Raw genomic sequence first — 20,205 nt, forward strand, 5'->3', positions numbered from 1 at the left:
AGTAAAATCCTGACATTTTTTCATACTTTAAACATTTTTCTGTTACACCAGTGGTGACTGTTTGGATTGGTTCATCAGCATCCATGAGTTTTTCAGTTTGCAGAATGCTCTGTAACAGATATAATGATTCTTTTTACTTATATCAATATTTTGTGTGTAAAAGACCTGAATTAATTTTTGCCAAAGACTTATTTATCAATTTATTCCCTTATTTATTCAATTTATCAATTTATTCAACTTGTTTCTTTTTTTCCCAGCAGCTAGGATTTGCTCCAGGAATTTATTTTAAAAAAAAATTACTTTACTTTTTAGGTACCAGACTTGTTATTGTAAGGATGTAGAGCTGAAAGCTTCCAGTTATGCCCAGAAGGGTTAATCCCAGGCAGCTGCAAGAGCCTTCACTTTTAACAGAATATCAGCACCTCACACTGTGTACACAGTATCAGCACACCACACTGTCATGTGGCCAGTTTTGTTGTTAATGGGATGTGAGCCTGCTCCTGAAGTATTAACACACTGATGGATGAGCTGGAGCCAAGACTAAGACAGGAAGAACAACGTGGATATGCACAAAGGAGAAGGTAGCGCCTGTGAAACCACCACTGGGATCCCTCGCTGCTCTGGACTAGCAGCAGCCTTATGGATACAGCCACGTGCAGCGACTAACCAGAGCTCAGCAACATCAGGGATGGTGGAGAATACGCAGGTGACTGCAGGGCAAGGGCAAGCAAACCATGTCTTGTGATTAGGTTATGCTATGATTTCCTACCCCTTTGGCCTCTTAGGGAAATAGCACAGCAAAACAAAGTTATTCTAGCACTCTAGCCATTATAATATTAGGGTCTTGCCAGGTGGTACAATAATATTGCCTTAAGTTCTGCCACTGCATAGAGCTATGCTGATTCAGAGCATAGTTATCCTAGGAGAACTATGTCAGTCTAACTCCTCATGTGAATATTATTCCAGAAAAAGCAATTTTATCTTGATGTAATTACTTCATTTATGATTCTTCTGTTACTTTCCTACTGAACCCACCTTTTAAACATTTGTCCTTCCCATGAGTCCTATTTAAAATATAATTTCCCTTGATCATTTTACCAAATATATATCTTTTCTCTCCCTCCCTAGTACTTTGTTTTATTTTCTCATGCTGTACCCTTTCCATAATGTTTTCTTCTTTTTCCCTCCCATCTGTTTTTTGCCACTTTTCACTTAGCTCAGACTTCACTTTTTCCAGCTCTCTGGCATCTGTCCTAGTAGCTTTCCTAAATCAGCTGGCCAGCAAGCCATAGTAACAGCCCAGGGGCTTCGCAGCACATGAAGCTATAATGCCTTGGAAAATAGAGGGATGGAAGAGTAGCATCGGGTAAAGCCTACTTGTCTTTATGCCCCTTTTCTTGGCTCTATCCTGCTCCTAACCCAGGGCATGTTGTACCCACCCTGGTGCTCTGTCTTCCCCAGGCATTGCCGTGCCTCTCACGCTCCACAGAGCAGCATGGACACCAGGCTGGCCACCAGCTGCATTTTTCACATTTTCCATGCTAATCGGAATTTTTGTACATCTTAAGGCACATTTCCAAGGAAATTTACCAAATTGATGTTGGTGAATCAGGCATTGTTCAGCACCCTATCCACAGAATTCTTTAAATTCCCAGGAAAGCTTGGTAAGTGTTTAATTGCCATAATGAATCTCTTTGTAAAGTTAAATTTACTGCATTTTAAATTACATAAATCCCATTAAAACTTAAATCCTGGCCTAATTGCTGTTCCTTGGGCACAATGGGATGGTTCTTTCCTGCCTTGGCACATTTGGATGTTCATCCCAAGTGAGCTTCCTGCGAGATAGAATTTGTTTCCAAGTAAAACTGGAGGTTGTCTAGAAAACCTTAATTTGTGTGAGGCACTGGGTTTGTTTTCCCTATCCCTGCATAATCAGGGATACTCCTGGAGCAGTGTTAGGCAGAGGAAGGAGGGGAGAGCTGCATTTATTTAATTCTTTTGGGTTTTTTAAATTATTGTTGTAATTTTTATAATTTGTCATGCTATTTTATTGTGGGGTTTTTTCATGTTTTTATTATTTTGTTTTATATTTTTAAAGAGATTTTTATATTTCTTCTAATTCTATATTTTTAAATTTTCTAATTTACTTTATTTTTTATATTTATTTTTTTACTTTTTACATTATTTTTAATTACTTTTAATTTTTTTTAGATTTTTTTTATTTTCATGTTTGGTTTTTTGTAATTCTTTAATTTTAATTTTTTTTCCTTTTCTTTATAATTTTATTTTATTTTTAATTGTTTTTACTTGAAAATTTTGTTTTATTTTAGTATTTTAATTTTATTTCTTTTTTTTTTTCATGTTTTCTTTTTTCCTTTTTTTTCTTACTCTTTTATAGCCCAAGTAGGTGGAAGTTTGGCTGTTGGCAACAAAGAAGTTAACAAATGACATCCATGTCCACTGTATGTTAGAAAACCTTCTGTATTTTCTGCTGAATTAAAAAACCTGAATGGAGAAAGCTGTAAACATCCTGGGGCCATTTTTTGCCTTTTTACCTCCATCCTACCCATTTACAAGATCAGCAGCTGTAACTTGAAGTTAGGTGTATTTCAGAAGTAACAGTAAAACAAAGTAGTCTTTTGATTTTGTAACTCTCCAAACCTCACTGTTTAGTAACAAAGAAATCCAAACCAAAGCAAACAAACAAACAAAAAGCCCAAACCCCCCTTGCCCAAAGAACACAGAAAGAGAAAATATACCAGTATTATTTTAATAAAAGTAGATTCTTTCCCCCTTAGAAAACCAGGCAAATTTAATTCTGGGTAATTTTGGTTCTGATGTGTTAGGTTAATGAAGTCAAATAGTTTAAAATATAAATAAATAAGCATGAATTTTAAAAAAATATATAAACATAATAAAAATAGAAATATAAAATATGAAAAATAATACCAGGAATATATACTATATATAATATTGTGTATATTGCTATGATATTCTCTATATTATATACATAGATATGAATAGAAAAGATAAATGGTAATGATTAATATAAAAATAATAAATGTAAAGAAATAATGGAATACAGCTTAAAGCAGAGGGTTTTTTGGTTTGAATTTGCTTGGTGGCAGGGGTCTTTTAGTGGTAGTTGGATGTCTTTCTAGGCACTTATTTTAGGGGATTTTTGGACACCTCTTCTGCCTTCCCTTTCTGGCTGTCCGTGACGTGCGGGGAGCCCCGTGCCCATCCCAGTGCTGCCGCCCTGTGTACACAGTGTGGTACTGCAGCTCTGCCCCGTGCTGGGCCCCAAGAAGCCCCTGTGAGTTGGGCCTCAGTGCTGCTGCCTTGTGGACACAGCACAGTACTGCAGCTCTGCCCCGTGCCTGTCCCTGATGCCCAGAGGGGGCCCAGGCTGAGCTCAGGGGCAGTGGTGCCGCCCGACCTTCCAAAGATGGTGGCAAAACAGGAGGGAAAATGACAAGGACCGCGCGCGCCACGCCAACAATGGTGCCGCCCTGGGGCAATTTTCCGCAGCACTTCCCAGTGTGAGAGCACGGGGTGCGCGTTCCGTGGCGCTGCAGTGCAGTTCCGGCAGTAATTTTGGTCAGGCGTCTGAGTTAGGGAACACCTGGGGGCCTTGTTGCTGCCACAAACAAGATGGCGGCTCGGCATCCGGGCAGCGACCTTCCCAAAATGGCAGACAAAAGGGCGGGAAAACACAAGGACTCCAAGTTCGTCTACCTGGCTGCCTGTGCGCAGCCCCGACCATGGCGCCTCCCCGGGGCAATTTTCCGCAGCGCCTCCCGGTGCGAGGGCACAGGGTGCACGTTCCGTGGCACCGTGGTGCGGTTCTGGCAGTAATTTTGGTCAGGCGACTGAGTTAGGGAACACCCGGGGGCCTTGTATCTGCTATAAACAAGATGGCGGCTCGGCGTCTGGCCAGTGACCTTCCCAAAATGGCTCAGAAGTACCAAAACAAAGAATTGCTCAGTAAGTACTAAACTATTTCAAACAAGGCAGATTTTCTTGCAGCTGTTACAGACCAACAGTACAAGTGAGGCAAACTTCTTTGCAAATAGTACTAATACCTTCTGTCAGACTCATGTAGCTTGAGGGAGGAGAAAAGGAAATGGAAAGGCATTTTTCAGATCTTCTTTGTGGCGATTTCTAACTTTATTACAATTTGGATGCTTTGGAGAAACACAGTTTGAAAAGGAAAAGAACTTTAAAACGGAACTTAGTTGCAAATCTCGTGTCAGGCTTTGAAAAATGGTATTCTTTAATGAAATCTTAAAAGAAAAAGCTGTGCCTGGAGGATTTGTGCTCAAAGGTTTGAATTGTTCTGACTGTGGATCAGGATCTGAAAGTGAGGTGTAGGTATAAATAGTTGACTTTTCTTGTTGTCATCAGTTTTGAAGAAAGGAAAAATAGATCAGGTCTTGTGTGATTTCTTCTGTTCTCTTTGTGAACAAAAAGTGCAAGGAACGTGGGAGTGGGAGGTGTTAAAACAGCACAGGTTTCCATCAGCAGCAAATACTTTTGGTGCACATTAAAGCTTCTGTAGGTTTGTTTAAATGTTCTGTATCAGTTAAGAAAGTACCATGTATTTAGGGGATACTGTAAAAGCTTGAGCTTTTCTAAAGTTTTTCTCACCCTTTAAAACTTCTCAGAAAGACATGAAGAGAGTTTTTGGAGTAGTGCCTGTAACTTACTCTGTGTGTGGGCTGTGTTGCTCCAGGATTCAGGAGCTTCTCTTGTCTCCTGGCTGGCTGATCTGGTTTGGAATTGAGTTCCAGCCTAGAGTCCCTGGGAGCTCCGGGACCTCCTTGGAACAGCACAGGCTGCTAAAGGAGGCTGCTAAACGAGGCTGCTACTTACCATTGTAACAAGTGAATCAACACAAGAGAGCACCTTACTTGCACAATTTTGTACTCCTTTGGAGTATCTGATGTTTGTTTTGATGGTGGTTGTTATAAATGCCAATCAGATATTCCAATTTTAAATAATAATTTGGTATATTAATAACAAATCAAATCACAGAATTTTGATAACCCACCACCAGCGGAGAAACTTGACAGAGTTTTCCCGGGAAATGTCAAGGGTGAACCATGAGATACAGGGTCTGGCAGCCTGCTATCTCCCCCAACGGTTCAGAAATTAGCCCGGTTTGGGGCTTGGTTTTTATACACTTTATTCCACCCTTGGCAATATTTCCCCATATTTCCCATTGTTTCCCCACTAACTAAACAAATTCAGGAGTCTCCCCAAACAAGCAGAAAAGAGTTCTTTTCTCAGTTCAAATGTTAATGTCCAATTTCAATGGGTCCTTATAGTTGATGAGTGGTCGAGATATCGAGGATGTGGCTTGATGGTCTGTGAAGGTGGCACCCAAGGTGTGAATTGCTGGTGCCAGCTTATCTCCGGGGTCCCCTCCCTGGTGCTTGGGGCAGCTGTGAGCTTTCCCGGAAAACTCCTTTGTTCTTTTCTGAATGGGGCGCCGGCTGTCTCCGGGTGGTCAGTTTCGCCATCTGCTGCAGAATCTCTTAAAACATAAACTTTTACCTGATATCACTTTATACAATTTTATAAATTTCTAATTTATCATAAGAACATGAATTAACCATTCCACATTTATAACAGTGGTTTTCTTCTTACTGAAAATATTAAAGACAAGAACAAACCTCAGGCCTCATCTCATGACAGTTATCACACTCGGGCAAAGAATGAGGTGGAAGAAGGTGACACTGCTGCAGATGTGGAAGTGTCTGAGCTGGAGAAATGCGGAGAACATCTGAATTCCATACTTGCCCCTTGTGCGATGAAGAACTAAGTTGCAGGGGAGGGGGAGTATTTATAAACTGTCTCCATATTTCCCTGTCATTCTGGATGTTTGGATTTAGCCTGGGCTTGTCAGCTAGATCATAAACAAGCCAACCCAGCTCCTGAACTCTCAATGAAATGCTTCTAACAGACAGACAAGCTAGTAATGATTCCAAAGGAAAAATTGTAAATGAAGGCTAATGATTGCTGGGGAATTTCCTTAGGAAATTCCTTAGGAATGATGAACCTTACACACAGGTGTATTTTGGAGGTGGAATCCAAATTTCAGCCTTGGGCACTTGCAGGAGAAGAGGGATCCTTATCTATAGCAAGGAAAGTCCGGTACCCCAGTGTGTCAAGTGCTGACAGTGAACTGTCCAGGGAAGGAGCAGCAAGTCCCCCCTGCCCTCACACTCAGAGTGGCAGCAGCCACAGGTGTCAGCTATGAGAATGATGAGGACTGGGAACAGATACAGCTGGGTGCTGTAAAGATGATGAGGAGGCGGGTCCTCCTGAGGCTGCTTTAAGAGGGGGTTGCCTCAGCTCACTTTGGCATGGAGCTGCTGGAAGAGAGAAGTTTATGGTGGGCTCCCAGGCATGTCTCATGGAGTGATGGTGAGAGCCTCTCATTGGGTCTGGGGGAGCTACTGGATGCACTCGGATGTGGGGCATTGCTTGAAGGAGGTGCTGGGGGGCAAACCTTTGTGCTAGACAGGGCAGCAGCTGGTGAGCCAGTGGGGGTTTGTACAGGGGACTTTCCCCTTTTGCTTTTCAGTTTTATCTTGTCAATCCCTCCCTGTTGCCCCTGAAAAAAATGGGGGTTATGAGGACAAAAGAAGTTTAAATTGAGGGAAGAAATTCCTCTTTTCTTATTGTCTGTGTTTAAATTGGTGAAAATCCCCCTTTGCCTAAGATTTTAATAAATAGTAGTATTTAAATGTGGTTTTTATTAAATATTATGGTTTTTATTAAATATTATGGGGTTTTGGTGGTATATAGTGTTTTGCTTTATTTTTTGGTTTTATTTATTAGGTGTAATTTAGTTTTTGAGTGAAGATAACTTTATGAATGGGTTTTATGGATGAGCTTGTTTGTATTTGAGGTAGAATTAATTGGAGTAGCTTTTTAAATATACTTCTGATAAATGTTATTGAGGTTTTGTTTTTATTTATTGTATGTAGGGATTCAGATTTGGGTGTTTTGTTGGATGCAGCTTTTAATATTTAAAAGTTTTTTCTGTTTAGTTGTTTTAAGGTGGTTTTTATTATTTCACTGTGTAGATTTATTTTGTTTGTTGATGGTGTATGATAAGGGATACGGTCTATTTATTGAATGTTATATTTCGTATTTCAGGCATTGATCGGGTTGTTTTTAGACTGGGTTTTGTTGTGGTGTTTTTTTTGGTGTTTTTTTTTTATGGGGTATAATATTTTTAAAGGATATGCTTTCTAAGGCTTATAATGCTGTAATGGGATATAACATGAGGTACAGGGTATGCTTTCAGTCATTTAGTGGTGGTTTTTTTATTGCGGTGAGTATGTAGTGTTTGTTTTGGTTGGTTTGAGGTAGTGTGATGTAGTTAATTTGTTAGGATTTTCTAAAAATGTGGTTGGATTATTGTTTATTATATTGCAAGGGTTTATTTATTTGGTTTGTTTGGTTACAGTATATGTTTGATAGCTTCAGATAATTTGGGAGATACTGTTCATGGTTAAATTGATCTTTTGGGTTTGTGTGTATTTATAGGTGATATTTTTGTTTGAATGGTTTGAGGCATTATGGGTTTATTGAGTTAGGAATAATATTTTTGGTGTTGTTAATTTAAGTTTTTTGTGATATTTTTATATTTGTAGTATGATTTGTTTGTTGTTTTGGTGGGTCTTATTTGTTTTATTTTTGCAAACATGGGTAGTGATATGATGGATTTTTTTAGGTAGTTTTTTGAGGTAGTGACATTCTTCTTTAGTAGTTTAGATTTTTTCATGTTATTAATTAGTTTGGGTTTTTTAGTTAATTTTATAGAGTAGTGGTTATTATTTATGAGTTAGTATAGGTGTTTTTTAGTTGTGTTTAGGGTCAGTTGTACAGTTGAGTTTAGCAAGTTGGATTGATTTATCTCTTCTGCTAGTTTTTGTGATTTGTTGTGTGGAATTCTATATGGTTGTTTTTAGTTTTAGTTCTATTTTTATGATGTGATAAGAATTGTTAGTGAAAAGAGTCTAGTGTTCTTTGTTTGTATGGTGGAGTTTTTTAGTTTGTGTTTATTTTTTGGTTTTTTGTTAATGATAATAAAGTTTTTATTTTGGGGTTAATTCGTGATTACTTGAAAGATTTTAGGGACATTTCAATTTTTTTATGTGGGTGTGCTGTATGAAGAGAGTAATTTATTTGTTTTTCATTATGTTGGTGGCGTGGTGGGTAGAGGGCATTTTTGTAGTAGTTATTTTAAATGTTTGAAGGGTTTTGGCACTTAAAATACTTGTTTTGAAGGAAGTTTGAAATCTTTGGGGTTAGTTACAGTGGGATTTTAAAATTTTATTTTTAATTAGGTTTTTTAAGGTTTAATTACAGTTAACAGTTGTGATTTTTTTTGTTGTTTTAGTACTAGAAGTGAATTTTGATTTTGTATGTAGTGATGGGATTATTGTATATGGCATACTAGTGTTGACTGGGATTTAAATTTCTGTGGTTCTGATGTGTTAGGTTAAAATGTTTATGTATTTCAAAACACATGGGATTTTGCTTTTTATTTGGTTAGAGACAGGTCTTTTTAAGTTTAGTGGGATTCTGGGCATGTATTTGAGGTCTTTTAAGAGAATTGGTCAAGGGATTATTTTCACTATATTTGGTAGTTTGATTGTGGGTAATCAGAGTTGGCTTTTTTTGGTGCAATTTTTTTGAGTTTTCTTTTTTGAAGTTCATGTATTTGTGTGGTTAGGGCAGTGGTGTTTCTGGTGTAATTCTAAGCATCCATTGTTGTTTGTGTGTTCCAGCTGCTCCGCTCATATTACACTGAGACCCTCTCACAGAGCGGCCAACAGCTCTGCTGAGATTGTGCCCTGATGTTTGGTTTTCTTTGTGAGAGCTGACTGAGACACAGCAGCCCAGGGACAGCAGGAAATTCCCTGAGGGCAGGACGGCCTTCCTTTGCACCTGACGCAGATTCTCGACCCCGGAAGTCCCAGAGATAAGTAGAGGGCTACGAGCCACAGAAGGGATGAAAGCGGGGTGCCGTGTGGGGACTCACCGGGAGGGGTCTGGAGTCAGCTCTGTGGACTGGGATGGCCCAGATGTGACACTTTAGGCCACATCAAGGGAAAGTCTCTGTTTTGATCACAGTGCTGAGGTGTGCAAGGCAGAGCAGTCCTAGGCCATGTTGTCACTTGTCTGTTGTGCACTCTGTGTCTTTTGGGTGTCTCATGTGTAATGTCTTCTGCCTTAGCCCTTTGAGGAGCCTCTTGGAAACACCAGGCATCGTTCTTAACATCTCCCTATTCCTCAGCCCAGCACCTTTGACTCAGGAGCTCACACGCGCATCAGAATCGCATCTCTCTTCAGAAGCATCCAGTCCGAGGTCTTTTCAGGTCTTGTTCTGAGCTGTACTAACAGCTGTGCACCGCAGTGATCCCTTATGGTGGACTAGGCTTTGTAAGAATGCCGAGCTAGGTCGAGGTATCTGACTGTAGGGTTCTCGGGCATCCATCTTTGCAGTTCTCGGATGAAGCAGTTCTGCTGGCATCTTTTTGCTGCCGGGTTCTTTGAGCCTCATCGGCTCCCCATCGGTCTTACCTCAGTCATCTCCTTCCTCATTCTCTCGGCCCTCAGGATCCTTCTTCTTGCCGAGCCTTTTTTCTGTCCCTGTTGTGTCCTTCTCATTGGTGGTGTCCTGTGTCACAGGTGCCACGGTGTGCGTTTGGCCCTGCGCTGCTCTGCCCTGCTGCGTGGCCTGGGTGTAGGGGTAATAGGACATGTCCTGGGGACTTGAAATTTGCAGTGTAGGGTGTAGTGGGAGTGTAGAGGGTATTTCTAGATGGGCACAAGATGCCTGGAGCTTTTAAGTTATCCTGCAGCACTCTGTTTTGTCCTAACTCTCTTTCAGATGCGGATGGATTAGATCCGTGGCGGAGGGCCCCATCCCGGGTGAGGGGCTCGGCCCCAAGCAGGTCAGTCATCGTTTAACTTCAGAGGGGCAGCGTAAAGGGTGACTGTATTACAGCGCTGTTCTTTGCATTTGTTTTAGGAAGCATGGCTGCATTGCAGCAGTCAGGGTGAAGCAAACAAGGTGAGTGTTGATCGGCGGACAGAAGCAGTTGCTGTTGCTCAAGTCTTGCTTGCTGGTGCAACGGTAAGTGTCCATTATGGTGTGTTTTAGGGGGTCCACTTGCATCACGCCAAACTCCCCTCAGTGACCTGACGACGGAGCCGCTTCGCCTGTCTTGTGAGCCCTCGAGGAGCATGATAGGACTCCGTGATGAAGCCTCGATCTTTTCTGTTTGAAGGCGCCATCCGGGTAGACTGCGGTAAGGGCTGAGGATTTGTGATGGGTCCGGGAGGTAGGGAGAAGGAGCGAGGGTCCACTCAAGGTCAAGCCATGCCGCATCACCTCATCTCCTCTTAACCCAGGTATACCCTGCGACGTTGGCATGCAGCTCGAGGATCCGGGCATTCTTGGGAGACGGTGAGCAGCAGAATTGTCAGGTGTTGGCAGTCGTGCTGCCAAGGCCATGCGTTCACGTTTGGTTTCTTTTATTGTAGCCGACTGAGAGACAACAGCCTGCTGCCGGCGGGAAATTCCTCGAGGGCAAGGCGGCCTTGTTTTGCACCCAACGCCGATTGGCATTCCCAGACATCAAAGAGATAAGTGGAGGGCTGTGAGCCACAGAGGGGTTGAAAGCGGGGCGGGCGGTCAGGAGTTAGCGGGAGGGTTTTTTGAGTCCGATTTGCATTCCAGGATGGCGAAGGTGTGGCCCCTTAGGCTACCTAAAGGGAAAGTCTCACTTTTGATTGTGGTGCTGAGCTGTGCAGGGCAGAGCAGTCCCAGGCTATGTGGAGTCACTTTTCTGTTGTGCACTCTGTGTCTTTTGGGCGTCTCACATTTCGTGTCGCTTTCCGTAGCCCTGCAAGGGACCTTTTGGAAACCCTGGCTTTGGTCTTAGCATTTGGGATCTCTGCGTTCCTTGGCTCAGCGCCTTTAACTCAGGAGCATGCACATGCGTTGGAATTGCATCCCTCTTCAGAAGCATCCAGTCCGAGGTCTTTTCAGGTCTTGTTCTGAGCTGTACTGACAGCTGTGCACCGCAATGATCCCTTATGGCAGATTAGGCCTTGTAAGAATGCCGAGCTAGGTCGAGGTATCTGACTGTAGGGTTCTCGGGCATCCATCTTTGCGGTTCTTGGAGGAAGCAGTTCTGTTGGCATCTTCTTGCTGCCAGGTTCTCCGAGCCTCATTGGCTTCTCATTGGTCTTACCTCAGTCATCTCCTTCCTCATTCTCTCGGCCCTCAGGATCCTTCTTCTTGCCGAGCCTTTTTTCTGTCCCTGTTGTGTCCTTCTCATTGGTGGTGTCCTGTGTCACAGGTGCCACGGTGTGCGTTCGGCCCTGCGCTGCTCTGCCCTGCTGCGTGGCCTGGGTGTAGGGGTAATAGGACATGTCCTGGGGACTTGAAATTTGCAGTGTAGGGTGTAGTGGGAGTGTAGAGGGTATTTCTAGATGGGCACAAGATGCCTGGAGCTTTTAAGTTATCCTGCAGCTCTCTGACTTTTGTCCTAACTCTCTTTCAGATGCGGATGGATTAGATCCGTGGCAGAGCCCACCAAGGAGGAAACAGTTGTGTGTGAGAGACGTGCACACTGAAGGTACTTGGCAAAATGTTTACCTTTGTCCTGGATTTTTTGTTTTTTTGAGTTTTCTACAAGGTTTTAATCATCAGCTTGTTAAAATTTATTGTTAAGGAGTGAAACATGAGAGGCTTCCAAGTTATACACACCAAAGTCAACTTTTTTTTAATATATATGAGGCTTATATTTTGTTTTTGAGACTTTCCTTTATTGCTAACTTTATTGTAAAAGTCCTATTTTAAAATAAGCTGTTTCAGTAATGTGTTCATGGTACAAAAACCATCTAATGTCAGCAGGTGAAAAGCACTGGCAGCAACATGGCATGTCCTTAATTTTTATCAGCAAAAATTGATCCTAACTTAACTTAAAACTTTTGTTTTTCTGCTGCTAATAAGGTTAATATAGGAGTTTATTAGCTTTTGCTGCCCTTTACTGATATTAAAGGTCATTAAAAAATTGCTGTACTCTTCTAAAATAAATAGAGTTTTTAGACCTCCCTCATTCTCCCCAAACTAGAAGCATATGAATTGATTTTTGATCTTCTTTCTTTTGGTTTCTGTGGCTTTTTAAGCTGCATGGAGCCAGGTGTCTGTGGACATGTGGCACCCAGGGAATGGTGGTGGGAAGGAACTGGTCAGAAATCCAGATGCAGCAGTGGATTGGGAGCTGGTGATCCTGCCTCAGTCGCACCCTCCTGCCCAGTCTGTGTAATGATAGTATTCCTATTTCTCTTCCTGAACCTGCAGTTTGAGGAGGACGGAAGTCTTTGTATTGATGGAAAGAGGAACACCAGGGAAAAACTTCTGCTTGTGTCCTCAGAGAGCAGTGGGAAGAGCCCGAGAGAAATATTGGCTGCTTGAGGGATCCTTGTGTCCGCTCTGGAATAAATCCCTGCATCTCCTCAGACCTGCTGGTTTGCAGCAAAATTTGGACACATTTTGCTGCTATGTTGGTTCTTAATAACTGGAAATCCCTGGATTTCTGGATGATTTCCATAGGTTCTCCTATTTAGTAGGAGCTGCAGAGTGAGGTTAGTGTTCTGAGGGAGGCCCTGGCAAAGCTGCCAAAGGCAAGGAACATGGAGGGTGCAGGGAGCATCCGAGGGGATTCTCCCACCTGAGTTTCTCACGGCCAGTACAGTGCTGGCTGTACTGCTGGATGTTGAACCTGGGTTTGGGGTGTTCTCCTGCAGTCCCAGCTCCAACTGCTGCCCCTGTGCCCAGACCTTGCCATGTCCCGGCACTAAACCCAGGCAGCTGCGTGTGCTTTTCCAGCCCTTTAATGCCACGGGGAGTCCCAGATTGCCAGAGCTCCCCAATGCACAGCCTGGACTCACTCTCTGGGAGAGGCACTTCCATCTGCCTGAAGCAAGGATGTCCTGCCCAGGTTTGCCACTTTATTCCTGTTGTTTTTCCTCTTCCAGGTAGTTGGCAAAAATGGAGAGAGCCACTGGGAAGCAAAGCCACTGGAAGGCCTTATACCCCGTCCAAGGTACTTCTTTTCTCTCTGACGCCTGGATAATTGCTTGACCATAACCAGAGACTGTCCATTTGATTTTCCAATAAATGGTTACTTTCAGCTGGAGTGTGTTCCTGGGGTCATCCTCCTCCTTCTCTGTTGGAACGGCATGTTGTTAACACGGAGGCAGGAGGTCTGCAGTGAAAGGCTGCTCCCCAAAAAGAGGGCCAGCCTGTTTATTTCTTCCATTTTTATACGTTTGTGGGTCTGGTTATGGATTGGCTTCTGAGGTTACTACCCCTTCACCCCACTGGCCAGACCAGCTGTCAACCAACATTATTTTCAGGCTAGAAATATGTAAACAAAGGACAGTGAACAAAAACAAGAACGGTTGCTTATGTTCCAAAGTGTGAGAAAGTGAAAAACTGACCCTTCATATTGAACAGAAACTAAAGATCTGACTCCATCTTATGAACAAGTAGAAGGCTTTAAAAAAACTCAGAAAAACCAGGGCAACACTCCTCCTCCATGGATTTGTAAATAAAGTTCCTGACTTTTGCCAAGTAGACTTTTGTTATTCTGAGAATTGTGGCTCTTTTGTTCCGTTGAAACTTCCCCACTCTGCCAAGAGTTTCAGATGTCAAATACAAGTAAGACTGGAGTTTCTTTGCATTGTTACTCCCACAAAATACAGATCATTCTTGGATAGGAGAAACTTGACATGTTTAGTTCACGCTACCCTTTAAAATCAGAGCAGAGGAAGCAGATTTTAAATAATCATAAGCTTCCACCAACTTCCTGCCTGTTCCAAAAGTTTTTACTTATAGAAATTCCTGAGGTTGTTTTCCAGGCAAGTTGGGATTTACATGTTATTCGTTCCTTTTATTTGATGTTTTTCCTCTCTCTGATTTTAGTAAGGGAATATTTATTTCTTCGAATATTCCATACTAATTGGAATTTTTGTACAGCTTAGGGCACATTGCCAAGGAAATGTACCAAATTAATGTTAGTAAATCAAGCATTGTTCAGCACCGTATCCACAGAATTCTGTAAATTCCCAGGAAAACTTGCTGAGTCTTTAGATGCCATAATGAATCTCTCTGTAAAGTTAAATTTACTGCATTTTAAATTACATGAATCCCATTAAAACTTAAATCCTGGCCTAATTGCTGTTCCTTGGATGCCATGTTGTGGTTCTTTCCTGTCTTGGTACATTTGTTTCCCACTAAAATAGAATTTGTTTCCAAGCAAAACTAGTAATTGTCTCCCTTATTTTCTGGGAGGCACTGGGTTTTTTTCCCCTATCCCTACATCACTGAGGATGCTCCCAGAGCTGTGTTAGGCAAGGGCATGATGTGAGAGTGACATTTATTTAATTTTGTATTTTTTTAACTTATTGTTTAGTGTATTTTTTTTAATGGTTTGTTTTTGGGTTTTATTTCTTAATAATTTCTTCTTTTTTATGGTATTATTTTATTTTGTTCTATTTTTAAATTTTATTTTATGTTTTGCATTTTTAAATGTTTTTATTTGTTAATTAATTTTATTTAAATTTATTATTTGTCTTTTACTTTTCAAAATCACTTGTAAATTGTTTTAATTTTTTTATATTTGTTTATAGGTTAATAATTTTAAATGTTATTTATTTTGTATTTTCTATTTTTGTCTTTTATTTTTAAATTTTTATTTTGTTTTTAATTTTTAATGTAATTTAAAAATATTTTTCTTTTAGGTTTACATTTTATTTTTTTAATTACTTCAAATATTTTTAGGGTTTATTTTTAATATTTTTAAATTTTATTTTAAATTTTTTCATTTTACATTTTCATGGTTCCTGTTTTCTTCTTTTTTTTTTTTTTTCCCCCTTTACTATTTCTTACCCCAAGTATGGGAAAGTTTGGCTGTTGGCAACAAAGAAATTAAAAAACGACATCCATGTCCACGGGACGTCTGGATATAATTGAGAGTGCAGTTAACAAAACTTCTGTATTTTCTGCTAAATTAAAAAACCTGAATGGAGAAAGCCGTGAACACCATGGTGCCATCTTTTGTCCTTTTAACCCCCTAATAGGTCTCATTCTACCCATTTTCAGTATTGCCACCAGTAACTTGATGTTGAGATGTATTTCAGACATAGCAATAAAACAAAATAAACTTTTTGTTTTCTAGCTCTCCAAACCTCATTGTTTATTAACCAGAAAACCAAAATGAAGAAAAAAAAAACCAAAACAACCACTACAAACAACTAAAAAACCCCAAACAACAACAACAACAAAACACAAAAAGAAAATATACTAATATTATCTTAATAAAAATTAAATTTTTACCCCTTTGAAAAATAGGCTAATGTAATTCTGATTAAATGTGGTTCTAATGTGTTAGGTTAATGAATTCATATAGTGTAAAATATAAACCAACAACAACAACAACAAAAAATCAAAAAACCCCTGCAAAATATAAATAAGTTTAAATATACAATAAAAATAAAAATATAAAATATAAAACATATATCAGGAATATAAATAAATATATATAATATGAAGTATTACATATATTTTCCCAATAAATTATAACATATTAGAATATATTTTCTTAAAAATATATATTAACCAAAAATAGAAATGTTCATTACATATATAAATAAAAAATTATAAATATAAAATATATTGAAATATAGCTTTAAATAAAGACTTTTTTGGTTTTAATTTGGTTTGAGACCGGGTTCTCATAGTTTTGGCCGGGAGTCTTTCAGAGCTTAGAGGATTTTTGGAAAGGTGTCGGGCACTTTCTTTTTTGCCTCCGTTCTCTGCCTGTCCCCAGCATGCGTTGCAGCCCCGGGCTGAGCTCTGCAGCAGTTCTGCTGCCTTGTGGACAGAGAGCAGTGCTGCAGCTCTACCCTGTGCCCATCTCCACCGTACGTTGCAGTCCCTGGCTGAGCTCGGCGGCAGCGCTGCCACCTGACCTTCCAAAGATGGCAGCAAAAAGGGCGAGAAAAGCAAGGATCCCGACTGCACCTAGCTAGCTGCCCACGTGCAAACCTGACGTCGCCCGAGCATGATTTTTCGTGGCGATTCCAGGTGTGCAGACACGGGCTGTGGGCTCACCAGCGGCATGGGAAAGCGGGGGCCTGGAGGGTGCCAACAAGCCCTGGTGGGGACACCTCTCTGCTGAGGTCTGGCTGCAGCCTCATTCTTGGGAGTGGCCCCTGTGCCGGGCGTGCCGGGAGCCCGTCCCGCCACCTCCCCATCCTGCCGTATCTTTCCAGTCCCACCGTATCCCCTCCGTGTCCCCGCCGTCTTCACTCCTTTCTGGCCTGAGGAAATTGAGGAAAACACAAAAAAAATTGGGGCAGAACAGGTGAAGGAGCCACCTGACCTATCCCCGTGCCTGCTGTGCAGCAGCTGCCTGCAGCCAGAGCAGCCAGCAGAAGGAGGTAGCTGCTCTCTTTGCCAGGAAATGAGAGGTGCAGAGGTGGAAAACACGGTTTTCCTCACTGTGTTATGTTGTGATGCTGCTGCCGGAGGAAAGGGCTTGAGGGTGCAAAGCCCTGACCAGCAAGGTGGGAAATGGGAGACAAAGAAGGGTCAGGCTAGGGATGGAGTTAAAATGGGCTGGGGTTAAATTGCTTTCTGGGGCTGCTGCAAACAGAAAGCTTGTTGGTTGCCTATGTAGCCAGCATGCAGATAAGGGATAGCTGAAGTACTGCACTATGTCCACAAGGTGGCAGTACTGGGATGGGAACATGGGAGAGCTGCAGTACCGCACTGTGTCCACAAGGCAGCAGCACTGGGGGCCCAGCTCACTGGGGCTCCTTTAGGAGGGGAACGGGGGAGAGCTGTGGTACTGAACTGTGTCCACAAGGCGGCAGCACTGCAGACACTTTCCCACCTTTTTCATTACTGTCTTACACTTTGCACCAGTTGGTGTTGTCCATGTATACCCAGCAATAGCAAAACTCTCACTACCTAATTTGCATGGTTTCTGTGTGAGAGCTATGAAGAACACAAAGCTTTGCTTTTCAAAGTGAACAGTGAAGTCTGCTTTTGATTGCTGTGTCTTGCATTCTGGGGCTGCTCCAAAGACAAATCTTGTTGATGGTCTGTGTACCCAGCAAGGAGAAAAGCGAGAGCGACAGTATTGCACTATGTGAACAAGGTGGCAGCACCGGAGGCCCATCATACTGAGGTTCCTTTAGGGGGAGAACATGGGAGAGCTGCAGTACTGCACTGTGTCCACAAGGGGGAAGCACTGAGATGGAAAGGAGGGGAAGCTGCAGTACCTCACTGAGTCCACAAGGTGACAGCATTGGGACAGGAATAAGAAGGAGCTGCAGTACCGCTCTGTGTCCAAAAGGCGGCAGCACTGAGACAGGAGTTTTGAAGAGCTGCAGTACCGCACTGTGACCACAAGGGGGCAGAACCAGGACGGGCACAGAGGAGAGCTGCAGTACCGCACTGTCACCACAAGATGGCTGCACTGGGACGAGAATGAGGGAGAGCTGCAGTACCGCTCTGTGTCCATAAGGGGGCAGCACTGGGTCGGGCACATGTAGAGCTGCAGTACCACACTGTGTCCACAAGGGGGAAGCACTGGGACGGACACAGGGAAGAGCTGCAGTACCGCACTGCGACCACAATAAGGCAGAACCGGGATGGGCATAGAGCAGAGCTGCAGAACCGCATTGTGTCCTCAAGGTAGTAGCACTAGGGGCCCAGCTCACTGCGGCTCCTGTAGAAAAGGCACGGGGGAAAGTTGCATTACCGCGCTGTGTTTAAAAGCTGGCAGCACTGCGACGGGAATGAGGGAGAGCTGCAGTACTGCTCTGTGTCCAGAAAGGGACAGCATTTGACAGGCATGGGAGAGACCTGCAGTACTGAACTGTGTCCACAAGGGGGCAGCACAGAGAAAGGAAAGAAAAATAGCTGCAGTACCGCATTGTGTCCACAATGGAGCAACACTTAGACAGGAGTTTTGAAGAGCGGCAGTACTACATTGTGTCTACAAGAGGGCAGCACTGAGACAGGAATTTTGAAGAGCTGCAGTACCGCACTGTGTCCACGAGGGGGCAGCACTGAGACAGGAAAAAAAAATAGCTGCAGATCCGCACTGTGTCCACAAGGGGGCAGCACTGAGACAGGAATTTTAAGGAGCTGCAGTACCACACTGTGTCCACAAGGGAGCAGCACTGAGGAATTTTGAAGAGCTGCATTAATGCACTGTGTCCACAAGGAGGCAGCACTGAGACAGGAAATAAAATAGCTGCAGTACCGCATTATGTCCACAAGGGGGCAGCACTGAGACAGTAATTTTGAAGAGCTGCAGTACCACACTGTGTCCACAAGGGGGCAGCACTGAGAACGGAAAGAAAAATAGCTGCAGTACCAGACAGTGTGCACAAAGGGGGCAGCACTGAGACAAGAATTTTGAAGAGCTGCAGTACCGCACTGTGTCCAAAAGAGGGCAGCACAAAGAAAATAATTTTGAAGAGCTGCATTAATGCACTGTGTCCACAAGCGGGCAGCACTGAGACAGGAAAAAAAAATAGCTGCAGTACCAGACAGTGTGCACAAAGGGGGCAGCACTGAGACAGGAATTTTCAAGAGCTGCATTATTGCACTGTGTCCACAAGGGGGAAGTACTGAGACAGGAAAGAAAAATAGCTGCAGTACCGCACTGTGTCCACAAGGGGGCAGCACTAAGACAGGAGTTTTGAAGAGCTGCAGTACCGCAAGGTGTCCACAAGGGGGCAGCACTGATACAGGAAGGAAAAATAACTGCAGTACCGCACTGTGTCCGCAAGGGGGCAGCACTAAGATAAGAGTTTTGAAGAGCTGCAGTACCACACTGTGTCCACAAGGGGGCAGCACTGAGACAAGAATTTTGAAGAGCTGCAGTACCGCACTGTGTCCACAAGGGGGCAGCACTGAGATAAGAGTTTTGAAGAGCTGCAGTACCACACTGTGTCCACAAGGGGGCAGCACTGAGACAGGAATTTTGAAGAGCTGCAGTACCACACTGTGTCCACAAGGGGGCAGCACTGAGACAGGAAGGAAAAGTAGCTGCAGTACCGCACTGTGTCCACAAGGGGGTAACACTGAGACAGGAAAGTAAAATAGCTGCAGTACCGCTCTGAGTCCAAAAGGCGGCAGCACTGAGACAGGAATTTTGAAGAGCTGCAGTACCGCTCTGTACTGCTGAAGAGCTGCAGTACCGCTTCCACAAGAAGGCAGAACCGGGATGAGCATAGAGGAGAGTTGCACAACCGATTGTGTCAACAAGTGGTAGTACAAGGTGCCCAGCTCACTGCGGCTCCCATAGAAAAGGCACAGGGGAAAGCTGCAGTACCGCGCTGTGTTTAAAAGCTGCCAGCACTGCGACGGGAATGAGGGAGAGCTGCAGTACTGCTCTGTGTCCAGAAAGGGGCAGCATTTGACGAGCATGGGAGTGAACAGCAGTACTGCACTGTGTCCATAAGAGGGCAGCACTGAGACAGGAATTTTGAAGAGCTGCATTACCGCACTGTCTCCACAAGGGGGCAGCACTGAGACAAGAATTTTGAAGAGCTGCAGAACCGCACTGTGTCCACAAGGGGGCAGCACTGGGACAGGAATTTTGAAGAGCTGAAGTACCGCACTGTGTCCATAAGGGAGCAGCACTAAGACAGGAAAGAAAAACAGCTGCAGTACCGCACTGTGTCCACAAGGGGGCAGCACTGAGACAGGACTTTTGAAGAGCTGCAGTATCTCACTGTGTCCACAAGTGGGCAGCACTAAGACAGGAAAGAAAAACAGCTGCAGTACCGCTCTGTGTCCACAAGAAGGAAGCACTGAGACAGGAAAGAAAAATAGCTGCAGTACCGCACTGTGTCCACAAGGGGGCAGCACTGAGACAGGAAAGAAAAATAGCTGCAGCACTGATCAGTGTCCAAAACGCGGCAGCACTGAGATAGGAGTTTTGAAAAGCTGCAGTACCGTACTGTGACCACAAGGTGGCAGAACCGGGATCGGCACAGAGGAGAGCTGCAGTACCGCACTGTGACCACAAGATGGCTGCACTGGGACGAGAATGAGGGAGAGCAGCAGTACCGCTCTGT

The 20,205-nt window shown here is 43.2% G+C and overlaps 1 long non-coding RNA gene across 3 annotated transcripts; it reads left to right on the top strand.

Annotated features, from left to right (window-relative positions):
- The first annotated feature begins 5,517 nt into the window (after positions 1 to 5,517).
- LOC134561424 (uncharacterized) lies at positions 5,518 to 15,552 on the top strand. 3 transcript variants are annotated; one of them, XR_010082909.1, is made up of 7 exons: positions 5,518 to 9,980; positions 10,058 to 10,099; positions 10,190 to 10,337; positions 10,441 to 10,495; positions 10,573 to 11,672; positions 12,401 to 13,145; positions 13,234 to 15,552. It is a non-coding gene; the product is annotated as an uncharacterized LOC134561424 (long non-coding RNA). The 3 variants fall into 3 exon arrangements; XR_010082910.1 differs by having other exon boundaries at positions 12,401 to 12,684; positions 13,078 to 15,552; XR_010082908.1 differs by having other exon boundaries at positions 12,401 to 15,552.
- Positions 15,553 to 20,205: the final 4,653 nt, after the last annotated feature.

The sequence above is a fragment of the Prinia subflava genome, chromosome 23 (assembly GCF_021018805.1).
Source record: "Prinia subflava isolate CZ2003 ecotype Zambia chromosome 23, Cam_Psub_1.2, whole genome shotgun sequence".
NCBI lineage: Eukaryota > Metazoa > Chordata > Aves > Passeriformes > Cisticolidae > Prinia > Prinia subflava.